This window comes from Mastomys coucha, unplaced genomic scaffold, assembly GCF_008632895.1.
Source record: "Mastomys coucha isolate ucsf_1 unplaced genomic scaffold, UCSF_Mcou_1 pScaffold3, whole genome shotgun sequence".
Taxonomy (NCBI): Eukaryota; Metazoa; Chordata; class Mammalia; order Rodentia; family Muridae; genus Mastomys; species Mastomys coucha.
Window position 1 is genome coordinate 14,438,250 of NW_022196909.1, and position 14,950 is coordinate 14,453,199.

Here is a 14,950-nt window from a genome sequence, read left to right on the forward strand (position 1 = left end):
TAAATATATATGTACTAAAAGGTAAAACATTTTATAATAGGCCAAAGTGAAACTCTTGTGCTTTGCAAAATATATAAGAATATCAAACATTTTAAGCACTTACTCAGAATGAAAATACTGTAGGTTTTTTTAGTGTAACTGAAATTGACCTCGCTGGAACACATAACAACATTTATTCTCTGCTGGTACTGTCACGGTTTCAATTCATATGATAAGATTTCGAAGAAACTGCAGCTAGTCTGTGGATATGCAGCCTCTGAACAATCCACTTCCTTACCTACAGCACTAGGAGCAGATAGGGATAAATTCTTAGAAATTTCTCAGATCTACACAGCAATCCAGCATTCAGATATCCATTCAGTGCATAGGGATCTATAAAACATATAGTATAAAAATCTACTATGTAGGGATAGAAGTGTGTCAGTGATCAAGCGTTTACCCCAGGTTCAATCTTCAGTGCTGGGGGAAAGAGGACCTATAGAGCTTACAACAAAAGAATTGAAGAAACAATACACAAAGCAATGTATAAACAGACTCAATGTAAAGAAGCAGAGGTAGGCTACACTGTGAATGTTCTTACTGGTGTAGTATCCCAGGACTGCAATCTCAGGCAAGAGCCTCCCTTAGCTATGGAGCTCATTGTTCATTCTCCATTTCCAAGCTCACGTCCCATTTCCTTGATTGTTCTTCCAGGTACAGGTCCCCTCATCTTCTGTTCTACCATGTGTAAGTCAGACACACGTCTGCTTTATAAAGAAGATAAGACCTGCAGGGTATTTAGGGAGGGATTTTCTCAGGAAGACTTAAATTTAATCCTCACTAAAAGACGAAATAAAAAAAATAAAGATTTTTGATCCTACTACTAAGATTCCTCTCTTAGCACTGAGCCTCTATTTCTTTTCATTTATTCAGGTGTTCTTTGAAAATCTAATTGTGTCATAGGTCCTAAGAATCTGAATACACAGAATGGGGATGCAAAATACCAACGATGTGAAGTAATCTGTAGCCTTGCATTATGAGTCAGCTGAAAAGATAGCTAGTTTGGTAGACTGGTGCTTCCCTCAGCCTTGATCAGAGAAGTTGTTTGTTTGTTTGCTTGCTTGTTTTGTGTTGGGTGACTGCTAATGCAGAGACTCAAAAGTGCTGAGAGCAAGTGATTGTTGAGTGGTCGGCCCTAAACTGGACCACCTCCTCCAATACTGTGGAGAGCAGAAATAATGTAAGGGCCAGAGGCTGGAGAGGACTGTGAAGCACAATCTTAACGATATGGCAGGGCTGTTTCACCATGAACTCTCACTAGCTTTGTTTATCAGCATAAGGGTTGCATAAGCGCCACGGGCTGGCCGATCTGGGCCTCCCTCAACCCGCAGGAGAAACGGGGGTCCTAGTCAGGTCGACAAGGCGCAGGCGATGCGATAACAGAGCCGACACGAGGGTGTGTTAGATCTCAATGTATTTCTTAGAAATGGCATCAGACTTTTACAGTCATTGCAAAAGAGATGGTAAATCTGGCAGCTCAATAGTTGAGGTACATCTGAGGCTATCTGAAACACACTGGGTCTAAAGCCGCCCCCCCCCCCCCCCCCCCCCCCCCCCCCCCCCCGGCCCAAGTGCTCTGGGCCCCGGGGAATGCGGATCGCATGAATCTGAGTCCTAGCCCATCTAAGTTCTAGTGCGAGTCCAAGTGCTAGTCCTTCTCCTTGTCCTAGTCCTAGTCCAAGACGAGAATCAGGCTTAGATACCATACAGCAAACAGGACAGATCTCAGGAGTCACGTAGGCAGGTGGGAGTTACAGCAGGGTCTGGTAGCTAGGTGTGAAGCAGGAGGAAGAGGAGTGGAGCCCTCCAGGTTGAGGTATTCTTATGCTAATTATCTGGTTCTTGCTGGAGGCAATGATCAGGAGATTACAATCTATCATTTCCTGCTAATTCTCTGGTTCTAGCTGAGAGCAGGCAGTGGGGAGTCCCGACCTAACACTTTTAGCTAATGTCCTTGAATGGAAGCCCTTCGATTACTCTCTAGTACGTAAAACATTAAACTAGGATAGTTGGAAACATTGTGTCGGCCAGGAGACAATGCCCAATTTTAACCATTTACAAATCATTTCTTGGGATACCTTTATGCCTAATTATGAGGCCGCGTTGACGATTGGAAAGACTAATCTGAAACACGTCTGAGTTAGGGGATACCAGCGACTAGTCTGAAATCCAGGAGGCACAGAACCCCTTTTGGGGTCTTATTGCCTCTATCCTTTATCAGGATTTTATCCCCGATATTTTGGATGTGACTGGAGTAGACGAGTGTGCGTAGCACATAAGCAGGAGCCATCAACCTTCATTTAAATGGATAAGGAAGATATTCATGAAGGTACCCCTAACTTAGGAACTAGCTAATAACTAGTTAATGACTGCTGGGAGAAGTAGATCATTTTTCTTCTATGCTATAGCCACTGTTGCCTGCGTCCTGGTAAATAACCCTCTACTCATATTCATGCAAACAACCCTATATAGCTTTGATAGGCTACAATCCTGGCTTGCTTTCTGTTGCTTTGGTAAAACACCTACTGAAAAGAACACAGGAAGTAAAGGCTTTATTTGGCTGATGGGTTGCCATCCATCAGTCTTGGAAAAAAGCAAGGCAGAAACTTAAGGCAGGAACCCAAAAGCAGGAACTGAAGCAGAGACCATGGAGAAATTCTACATAGAGGCTTGCTTTCCCTGATTTGCTCAGTTTGATTTCTTCTTTTCCAACATAATATTTTTGTTGATTATTTGGGAATTTCATATTATGCAACCTGATCACATTTACTTCCCAGTCTTCCCAGGTCTAACCCACCTCCCTTGTGACATCCTCTTTAAAAAAGAAGAAGAAAACCAAAGAAGGAAGGAAAGGAAAGGAGAGGAAAGGAAGGAACCAAGTCTAATTTGTGTTGTCCATGTTGTCATGGCATTTGTTACACAGTCCAGGACGACTTGTCTAGGGGTAGCTTTGACCACTAGGCCTTCCCATGTTAATTATTCATTAAGAAAATGTCCCCCCTAAAATAAAATAAAATAAAATAAAATAAAATAAAATAAAATAAAATAAAATAAATGTCTCACTAGCCAATCTGATAGAGTCAATGCCTCAACTGAGTTTTCTTTCCTGCAAAGTGACTCTAGTTCGTGTTGTTTGCAAAACCTAACCAGCACAGTCCTCAAGATATAAGGAAAAAAAAAAAACATAACAACAAAAAGACATGAAGAGGGAGACTTGTTGAAGAAAAGGTCTGGTGTGGTGGGAAAGAAGATGAGGAGAGAAGGCTGTGTGTGTGTGTGTGTGTGTGTGTGTGTGTGTGTGTGAGAAATCACCAAACGACCTAACTAATTTTAAAGTACAGCTAGAACTACATAGTTGAAGTAGCAATGACTTAAATGAGAAGTCAGTTGGTAGTAACAAGAGTACATCTAACAGAACATCAGTAAAGGCTATCCTAACCCACTGCAAACAGAGGCATCTCTGACTAAGGCTGAACCCTTGGAGTCTATGACTGTGTAATCTCTTCCAGCTATCTTCATCTGACTGAGAATTCAAATCTATAAATTACTTTTAATTCACTTGTTCTTATTGATCATTGCCATTTTTGGCTCAATAGATCATTGTTTACTCCAAGACAGTCTACCCATGCAAAGTAGAGAATGACTCATCAGCTGAGTAGATAATTGTAAACATGATTTCACAAACTTTATCAATTTGGCTGTTAATTCAGTTCCAGAGAAGACTTGTCATACAGCAGGGATTCTATCAGCTGCTAGAGATATAACCGCGATCACTATCAGAAAGCTACCACCTTCTTGGGCAAGTTTATCTACACTCTCAAATCTCAAAATCAAAACAGTATTTGAGTGTGTCATAGTTCCATATTTTACAAAGACAGCATGATTAACATACTAGGGAAGCCCTAAGGGCTCCAAATACCATTAAAAATGGGCCATTCCAATAATTCAAGAAAACATATTTCATAACTTTAATTTCAACAATGAACTAGAAGTTAAGAAACTGGGTTTCGTTTATTGCTTGATTGATTTGTGGTGTTTACTTGCAGACTTTAATTATATCCCTGGAGAGATGACTTTCACTGGCTGTGAAGCAGACAGAGAGCACAGATAATCTGCAGCCCCGGTTCTTGAGCTCAGCAATGGAATCAACTGCTAGAAACTGTAGTGGGTACAAGTAGCCAGTCAGTCGGTTCTGTAGGCTGAGGTGAGAAGATAGTTCAGTTGACAGCTGCTGCTCTGTGTACATAGGGCAAGTATGCTTCCATCCACCCGAAGACACACTGACTAGGATGTTCAAGATAGTTAATATTTAGGGGTAACAGTAACAAGATAACTTGGTTAGTTAACAGCCTACTTTAAAACAATTTCTTAGAAGATTGAGGGCACTCTCTTGGTTTAAAATAACAGTACAATATAATCTTTCTTTGGTTATATTCATTACTAAATGTATTCATTTAAAGTCTCTCTGATATAAAGTGAATAAGACTGATTTTTTAAACTTAATTTTTGCATCTTTTTTTTTTTGTAAATATAGAATGCAAAAAAAAAAATCCCACCAATAGAAAAACAATGATTGTCAGCATCTTTTGTGACTTTGACTACTGGTTAGTTCTTTTCCTGTCACAGACTTTTGCCTGCTAAACCCCAAATTTCTATGTACAACAGGCTCAAGATATGCTTCCAGTCTCATGGAAAGCCAGGGAATTTTCCCATCACAGTCTGAATCACAGACATCTAATGTGCTCCTATATGGCTTAGTTAATTCATTTAGTTAGTACTGGATGAAATTCTGTGGTATGAGAGTTAATCTATCCTTCCTTATAACATGCAGCCGATATACCACCTTGGCACTAATGTATTTATATTTTGCTTATACAGAGAAATTTTAATTTAATTTTCTCATTTGACATTGTCATGAGATTAGAGCAAGTTACGCTATTTAAGGAAATATGAAAAGATAAGATGGAGAAAATACCTTGAAAGTTCATGCACACTTGACCACTCAATAATCATTCAACACTCACCACATTCCTCCATTTATATATATATAGATATACATATGTATATGTATATATATATATATGATTAGCTTGTTCATATTTTAATTAAATCTTTTCACACTTACTAGCAACATTTAAATAACCGTTTGCCTTACCAACAACTTGTATAAATGCTGTGTAATCTCTTCCAGGTAAAATTAGGTTAACTCAGCCACCATGAATATAAACAACACCTTCACCGATTCCTCTGTGGCTTCCCAAGTTAGAACCTCCCACGCTGCAGACACTAAAGTCTAACTCTATAGCTCCCCATCCAAATAAAATTGCCAAAAGAAGTACAGCCCACTCCAAATAAAGTCGGGCAAGCCTTATAACTGGCTTGTCTACTGCGTTCTCCTGCCTTCAAGAGTGCCCAAGAAATTATCTACCTATATAGTTTTCAAGTCATAAATAAGTTAAAGGCAGTGAAAACAGATAGACTAGTATTTGTGTATGTGTGTGCATGCATACATACATCCGTGTATGTATGTATATGTATTTGTGTGTGTGTATATATATGTGTGTACGTGTATATGTGTGCATAAGTGTGGTATGTGGGGGTGAGTGTTTAAATGCATTTTTTGGATTTTTTTTCTTAAATGAAGTGGTTGAGAAGGTGTCTGACTCTGTGTATTTAAAACATTAGTGCCGGGCGGTGGTGGCACATGCCTTTAATCCCAGCACTTGGGAGGCAGAGGCAGGTAGATTTCTGAGTTCGAGGCCAGCCTGGTCTACAGAGTGAGTTCCAGGACAGGCAGAGCTACACAGAGAAACCCTGTCTCGAAAAAAAAAAAATTAGCAATAAAGACTTAAAACAACAACTTGGAAAGCAGATTAGAATTCTAAAGAAGTACCATGAAGAACCCCTTGTGAATAAATGGATTCTAGAGGTAAATTATGAATCTGGATCTTAATGTTTCTGGTTGGCTTGTAACCCATGTGCTTTAGAAATGTGTGCATATTCTATTTTTCCAGTCAATAATTATTTCCTTGAAATAAATAAATCATTTCGGATCTTGAGACACAAACCAAAAGGAAAACATTTAACTAGGGCTGGCTTACAGTTCAGAGGTTTAGTCCATTATTGTCATGGTGAAAAGCAAGGTGACACACAGGTAGATACAATGCTGGAGAGGACAAAGAACAAAACTGGCAAAAATAAGTCTCTGTTCTAGTGGAGAATCTGTTTTAGTCTCTATAGTCTCTACCTAAAAATATGTATTCGTACTGACATGTTGCTATGGCCATTGGGTCTTTTAGGTTTTCTACAAATGCCATCCAAAGCTACAAAGAGAGACAAGATGGCCAGCCACATAGATTTGGGTCTATCACATTCTATGAGATAATACTCCTTAGCTTCAGGTTTTTTGAAAGGCACATTTGCCTGCAATTGTACAAAGAGCTTTTAAGAAAAACAGACTGTATAAGATATATGTATAAGATATATATCAGTATACAGATCTTAGGTGATGTATTCTATTGTTAAAATGTCCTTTGCCATTTGCAGCCATTCCTAATCCTCACATAAAGATGAAAGCCACAAGCTAATTGCTGGTCCTCTTGTTAAACAGTAGCCATGTCTCTCACTCCTATTTCATGGTTTATCCTCTCCCTCCCTCCTCTCAGTAGCAGCTAGACAAAAGCAGTGTGGTGTTGTATGTTATAAACATGTTCTATTGTATAGAAAACATTAACCTACAAGGAAACTTAACTAGGACTGCTCAAGAATGACCTGGGTGATTCTCATTTTAATTGTTTTATAAATTCAAAGTCATACTATATTATTTCCATGCAGATTATAGAAAATAAGCAACCATAAAGTCCTCTTACTTAACTTTCAAAGGTATAAGTACTTTTTGAGCAACTGCTACATACACCATATACTATAAAATGTATATTATATAATATCATATGTTATAGAGTTTATATCATGCTAAAAGGCAATGTCTGCACTCAAATAATATGTAGAGCATATGTGCATTTGTCTTTACATGCAAAAGAAAGGAATAAAATGAATAAATGATATCATATCCCCCACCTGTTTATACTACCTAATTCCCCATTTACACCATGCTACTCATGGTCATAGAAAACTGGAACAAAACTCATTTGTAGCATACAAACACATACCATAAAGCTGAATTAACTAATGTTTACTCAGTTGTCAGAGACACACAGTTACATTTTGTCAGCCCCTGTCCACAAAGGAGATTAAGATATAATAAGGAAGAAAATGGGGATGGGGGAGTGTGCATTACAATCAAAGTAAATGCACAGTGGTAACTCGTGGAATTAAGAGGCAATCAACATTTAAAAAGATTGTGTATAGGAGACAAAATGAATGTGTTTTAAATCTTTAGTCTCCCGCCTTGAATTTTTAAAGATGTGGTAATTGTTTTCAAGACATAAAAATGGGAAGCTGTTCGAATTTAACACAATCTTGCAATCTTCCTTTCCAACTTGATTTGAGCCTTTGTGAAGATCTTTGACCGATTCATTTGTCTCTCTTCTTTTCGGGTTTTCATGCTTAGCAATGACCAGATGCAATGACCAGTACACATGGAAAAGAAAATATTACACTGCTAAATGAAAATAAATGTGGAGTGATTTACACAAAGGGGAGAGAATTCTCTTAACAAAACTAAGGGATCTTTACATTTCAATACCACGAAACTGCTTCTCACAGTTTCTTAAGAGTCTATTCTATCCTCAAAATAAAAAATAAAAATAAAAATAAAAATGAGAACTAGGAATGTGATTCAGCAGGGAAGAGCCCAGACTGCTCTTACAGAGGAGAACTTAGTTCTATTCCCATACTGAGTGACAGTAGCCCATAATTCTAGTTCCAGGGCATCCAAACCCTCTCATCTCCATGGACATCTGCCCTTATGCATACATATGCCCCAACAAAGAATAATTAAAATGGTTTAATTTTTCCAAATCACAATGCAGTGAGGTATTAAAAGATTTTTTTTTAATTTTTAAAATTATAATTAAAATATAATTATATCATTTACCCATTCCCTATCCTCCTGCCAAGCCCTTTCATACACTCAATCCCTTTCAAATTCATGGCTGCCTTTTCTCTATTATTATTATACATATATACATAAAAAATGTAAATACAGCCTGATGAGTCTATCTAGTGTTATTCGTGTATACATGTTGGTTTGTTTTTATGTCAACTTGATACAAGCTAGAGTTATCCTTGGGAAGGGAGCCTCAGTTGAGAAAATTCCTTCATAAGATTGGGTGAAAGAAAAGATTGTGGAATCTTTTCTTACTTTGTGATTGATGGGGAGGGTCCCCTGTAGGTGAGGACACCCTTTCCTGGTGGTTCTTGACTGTCTAAGAAAGCAAGCTGAGCAGGCCATGAGAAGCAAACTGATGAGCAGTAATTTTCTATAGCATCATCTTCCACCTCCAGTTTCTTACCCTGTCTCAGTTCTTGCCCTTACTTCCCTTGATGATGAACAGTGGTGAGAAGGAATAAGTCAAATAAATCCTTTCCTCTCCAAGTTCGTTTTGGAACCCTGACTAAGACAACTTATTCAAAGCATCATCTCCATGAAAGGGTAGTTATCCCTCCTTCAAAGGACAATATTTTCCTGTAATTGTCTAGGGCTGGGGTCTCATAACATTTTATTTTTACAAAAGTTGTGAGGGCTACTTGAGAGTAAATAGATACCCCGAATGTGTAATGTGAAAGTTCCCTGGTTTTGGTGGGACTGTAGGTATATCCTGAATCTATGGCTGTCTTAGTTAGGGTTTCTATAGCTGTGAAGAGATACCATGACTACAGCAACTCTTATTAAGGAAAACATTTAACTAGGGCTGGCTTACAGTTCAGAGGTTTAGTCCATTATTAACATGGTGAAAAGCAAGGTGACACACAGGTAGATACAATGCTGGAGAGGTAGCTTATTGGCAAACAGCCAGAAGATAGGGTAACACTGGGTCTGGCTTGAACAGCTGAAGTTTCAAAGCCCACCCCCCCCAGTGACACACTTCCTCCAAAAAGGCCATGCCTGCTTTTTGGTCTATTGGGTCCATTTTCATTCAAATCATCACAATGGCAGATGGAATATTGGGGTTTGGCAAGTATGAGTCTGTGACATGGGGAGAGAACCAGCTACTTAGTTGTCCAGCCCACAAGAATTGCTGCTAATTTTTTCCCATCACCTTCCTCCCACAGGCTTTGGAGATGGTGCAGAATAGCAAATGTATCCCCACACAATGCAGTAGAAAGAAACAGATTATTGCAGCTGACACAAGCCTGACAGCAGGAGGCTGGACAATCCTTGGCCAGAGAGGAGTCATTTAAGAGCATGCTAAGAAAGAAGCCAGGCAGTTTCAAAGACAAGCATGAGGAAAACATAATAGCAGAAATTTACTTCTAATTTACTTAATGAGCAGCAAGCTAATAGCACTGGGCTTAGTAATTACCTTCATTTCATAGCCTAGATGAGAAACAACACTCTCATGTGCTCAGAACATTTTCTAGAGTTCCAATTTCCTAACCAAAGCAACCAACTTCTAGAGCTTTTATTTTATTTTCTTCTGTAACTCATAATTGAATCTAGCAGAACGGTGATTGTTTTCCATTTAAACCTCTTTAATGGAAAGAGGAAAGTTCAGACAGAGCATTTCAGTTCTTGAGTGTAAGTGTGTTTGCTTGGAACACTCTACTTGTTTTCAAAGACAAGGAAAACACATTTTAAAAGCTTTGGAATACTTAGCTATATCACTACAGATAAAATATAAAATAGTGATTCACTCAATCTGTGATTTCAGATACTCAGAAGGCTGAAGCAGGATAGCCATAGTTCTCTAGGTAGAAACTACAGGCTGGGGGTGGATCAAGTAGGAGAGTGACATGTGCAGGCACAAAGACCTGAGTCTGGGTCTGGGTCTCTCAGCACTCACTGAAAAAGCTGGTCAATCTGTGGAGCTTGTTGGTCAGCTATTCTTTCCAAATTAGTGAGCTCCATGGTAAGTAAGAGATTCTGTCTCAAAAATTTAGAGATGAGTAAGAAGCACAGTGGTAGAGAAAAATAGTTGGCAGTGCTCTCTGGTTTCCACACACATCACACAAACCTGCATGTACATGTATAGCCATGTACATACAACACACACCACACACACACAAAAAAAACACTAGTGTAGTCTTTCAGACTATTTCCTATATAAATCCTAGGTCTTGGATCGTAATTTGTATACAGCTTTATATCCTGAACAGTGGTTTCTATTTAACATTATTTTATGTTCTTTGTTTCTTTGGTTTTGTTATAGTTGCTAGTTGGTTTAGGGTTTTTCATTTGTTTGTTTGGTTGTTTGGTTGGCTGGTTAGTTTGTTTTGTTTTTTTTTGAGACAGGGTTTCTTTGTGTAATAGAGCCCTTGTCCATCCTGGAACTCTATGTGTAGACCAGAGATCCATCTGCCTCTGCCTCCTGAGTGCTGGGATTAAAGGTGGGATTACCACAGTCAGTTATGTTCTTTGTTATGACAGTTTTAGAAAATAGCTTTTCCTGCTATGCTATGTAATGTGCCCATTGAAAACAGTGCTGTAACTTTTTCCTATAACTCTTATTCAATAGCTCTAAATTTGTAGATTAAACATAGTTACAAGAAACATGGTGAAATGGTTACCAGGTGGGTAACTGGATGCCTCACCCTATAGAAGTTGCCAATTTCATACTTGAATTCAATCTTCATGATGCTATTAACCAAATTTTGTAGAGTAAATAGGTTCAGTGGGAGTAAAATATAGCTCATCGTGGCTGGATAACAAAGAAAAAGTGTTTAAAACAAGGCTTGTCAGATAACCTAACTTTGTTTTTAGGATTTATCTAATTTTCTTTTTTGTATATGGGTATTTTAACTGCATGTACATCTGGGTACCATGTGTGTCTGTCCCTGGTGTAATGGGTAGTCAGAAGAAGGGGATAAATGTCTTGGAACTGGAGTTACAGTTGGCTGTGAGTCATTGTGTGGGTGCAGAGGACCTACTGCAGCTCCTCTGGAAGAGCAGACAGTGGCCTTACACACTGAGTCATCTCTCCAGCCCCAGCTCTAATTCTAATTGGACCTGTATGGTAGAAGTCAAAAGAGCAACTTATTAAGTCAAAGAAGACCAGCTTTCTAAAATGCTGTGACACATTTAAGGATCATGTTTTGTTGCAGCCTAACTAGCATTTAGAGTGACTAAATGTTAAATCTTTGCCATTTTCAGAGATGCTTTTGACTATAGTAAAGTTCACTAAAAGCTTATCGATAAATTTCTTATGTCTTATAACCATTTTTTATTTTCTCTTTAAGAACTGTTTATTCACTCTTTTTTAATTATTATGTATTTTTGCGATGATTTATGTAACCTTTATTTCTAAGAATAGCATATTCTTGATATTCATGGTAATTTCCTAATTAAAAATTTTTGTCGAGTTTTTTTTTAAAGATTTATTTTATTTCATTTTTGTGTGTATGAGTACACTGTAGCTGTCCAGATGACTGTGAGCCATCATGTGTGGCTGCTGTTGATCTTAGGACCTCTGCTGGCCCTGCTCGCTCCAGCCCGCTCGATCCAGCGTAATTTTCTGCAGCTGTCTTCAGACGCACCAGAAGAGGGCGTCCGATCTCATTACGGGTGGTTGTGAGCCACCATGTGGTTTCTGGGATCCGAACTCAGGACCTTAGGAGGAGCAATCAGTGCTCTTACCCGCTGAGCCATCTTGCCAGCCCTTTTGTCGAGTTTTTTAACATTCAAAACTCCATATTTTCGTGTTAATTCTCTCATGACTTTTAATTTGTGAGTTTTGCATTTGTAAAGCTATTATTATTTACTTATTACATGAGGGTTTTTTTTTAACAAATATTCAGTTAATTTTATTTTACTTAAGTTATCTTTTCATAAGAACATATTTCAGCATACAAAAAGCACATAGGGAGAATATGAATTTCCTGCCATAATGACGGTGGAAAATATCGATGGTTTGTCCATCACCTCTTTTATAATAAGAGAAGTTCTTTGTATTTTATCATTCTCATTTCAAAGGCAGGTGATATGCGTATGCTTGTCTAGGAAGGAAACAATAGAGAGAAATCTGTACCTCACTAGGCATGTGACCCAGGTTTAGTCAATGAAAGTCAGCCTAGGATACTAGCGGGAAATTTGGAGAAAGAGGTGATCCGATCGTAGTACAACTAATTTAAGCTTATCCCCAACTGGCTTACAAATAAATGAGACCCAGACTATGGTTATTTTATTTGGCTTGGACAATTACTGGGGGGTAACCCCAAATCTACTTTACTAACTGCTGGCCTGGCTACTTCCCCAGTGGTGTACCCAAATACTTGCTGTTTCTCCTGGCCATGTGCACATGGTCCATCTCCCCTCATAGCAGCTTCCGCTCCTCCTCCTCCCCCACCCCAAACAAGCAACTCAAAACCCACCTACCTCTAATCCCTCAAGTAATTGGCTGTAGCCAATTTTATTTAACCAATAGTTTTAAATCAAGGAACAAAGTTTGCAAAACAAAAGCTTGTAACCATGAGAATTCACTCACAGGCCTAGACCTCTGGTTACAGAATTTACCATTACAATACATAGCAATGGACCAAACCTCAAAATGCTGTCTACAACTGTTTTCTGTTGTTGTATTGCCTGAGTTGGGGTACTTGATAATGTGTGCATGCTTATTTAGTGAAGAGTTCGTTCGGGAGAATAGAGAGCATCGGGGCACGTGTTTACCAGGCTGTGCTGAGGTCTCAGTGGATGTAGCATAACATAAGAATTGACAGAGTGATAGAGTACAAACAGAGAAGATCGCATGGTGAGCACGGAAGCCAGGGAGATTCAGAGGTCGGGGCTCTTTCTCTTTGAAATATTTTGAATTCCACAAGGAGTAACCACAGACTCCCCCCAAGAATGACATCAGTTTCACCTGAGCATCGTGAGGCCAATGACATTCTCACCTCCTTCTGCGCCAACCCTCTTAAGATTTTATCGTTCTCAGCATCACCTTGCGGACCTGTACCTTTGGAGGGCAAAGCCTATCCAAACCATCGCAAAAGGTTTCTCACAGTGGGCTCACTATGGAACGGGTAATGGAAATTGTAGTGGGCTGAGGAATGCAGCTCAACTGATAAGAGCACTTGCCTATCACTGATGAAACCCTGAGCGTAAAGGTCCCTCATAAACCCAGGAATGGTGATGTGTAACTGGAGTGTCAACGCTTGGGAGATGGTAGCAGAAGGACTAAAAAGTTCAAGGTCATCACTCAGCTACTCGATGAGTTCAAGACCAACCTGGAATTACATGAGAATCTGGAAACATCAAAAGCCTAAAGTTGCTTGTGGCGATAGCGACAGCCCATAAAGAAATTCCTAGCGAAGAGCAAAGGAAAGGTCTCAGAGGAAATCAATAGAGAGGGGCAGGCTTCTGGGGGAGAGCATGATTAGAGTTGTACCTGGACAGAGACTGGCAAGAAGGGAGCACCGATGTGTTAGAACTGCGGGTCGCGTCAGAACGTACCGCACACTAGGCCCAAACAGTTCCACGGGTAAGAGGTTTAATTGAGAGGGAGAGAGGGGGGCAGTAGCGCGGACAGAGAGGAGGGAGAGAGAGAGCAAGATGGAGGAATGTTCCCTGTGTGTGTGTGTGTGTGGGTTCTGACTTAGCAGCCACAGGTAAAGGTGGGAGGTGAGCCCAATGGATTCTGGGAATATGGCAGTTGTTGCTCTGGCAACAGGTCTCTGGACCTGCCTATGCATTGTCACAGGCTTTGGATGCTCTGATGCTAACAAGCACCTGTCGTTCCAGCTGAATAATGATCTAAGCTTGATCCTCAGGACCCTATGAAAGAAGGAGAGAACCCACCCCAGAAAGTCACCCTCTGACTCACAGACAATATTAATAAATAAAAATCATAATGAATAGAGTACTGAGGTATTCTGATATGACTACTCTCTAGCTAAATTTACCCTTGCCTTTTCAGGCTTGTAAACCAAAGAGTGGCTTCTTACTTTCGTTTTCCAACTACAAACAACTTAGCTAACATGGAAGGCATTTATTACTGGCAAACCTAAAAGTGTCAGGTTGGGCAAACTGAAGCAGGCTACAGGATAGTGAGCATTCCCCTGTTCTAGCTACAAAGCAGCCCATCTGGCTATCCAGTAGGAACATAGACAGCTACACTGCTGACTGTCATACTTCACACTCAACCTGTGTGACTCCTGACAACAGAACTTTAGAATATGTGGTAGGAAAAAAAAAGGCTAGATCGCTTCAATACCTTATGCAAATCTTAAGTTTGCCTGCTTAAAAGCAAACACACACACACACAGCCTTGTAAATCTATATTTAACTGTCCAAAAATAGATGAGATTCACACAGCCACAGGTTTTGCAAACCAATAAAAAGAAAATTCTCCACCCAAGACAAACAAGTGAATAGAAATCCAGTGAGGCCCAGCATAGGTAAGATTTGGATCTAGATTCCCCAAGCCCTTCTCTGGCAACTTGAATGCTGATCCCTAGCTGAGGAAATCAGGCTGCTAAGGGTGAAGTTGACAAAAGCTTGATCTAATTACCTTAATTAAAAAAAAACAGTGGAAAGAACAATGTGTCATAGCCACCTGGAGATACGGGGAAGATTAATTACCACTCCCAGTTCCAAGCAACTGCTCTGTTTCACGATAAACCTGTAGCCTGGAGTTTTGAGGCCTAAATCTAACAAAAAAACACAGGTTCTCTTGAGAAAATGGCTCAGCGTGATCTTGCATTCCAGTTACTAGTACAAGACATTAACCAAACACAATTAACTGGCTGCCACCGAAGGCTTTAGGAAGGCTTTTTTCAGTCCTGAGGAACTTCA

At 39.5% G+C, this 14,950-nt stretch overlaps 1 long non-coding RNA gene across 1 annotated transcript in view; it reads right to left on the reverse strand.

Annotated features, from left to right (window-relative positions):
- Positions 1-3,983: 3,983 nt before the first annotated feature.
- LOC116074651 overlaps positions 3,984-14,950 on the reverse strand; it is a 50,415-nt gene continuing 39,448 nt past the window's right edge. The window contains exon 6 of the long non-coding RNA XR_004112226.1: positions 3,984-4,323. This is a non-coding gene — a long non-coding RNA (uncharacterized LOC116074651). The remainder of the gene's footprint in view (positions 4,324-14,950) is intronic.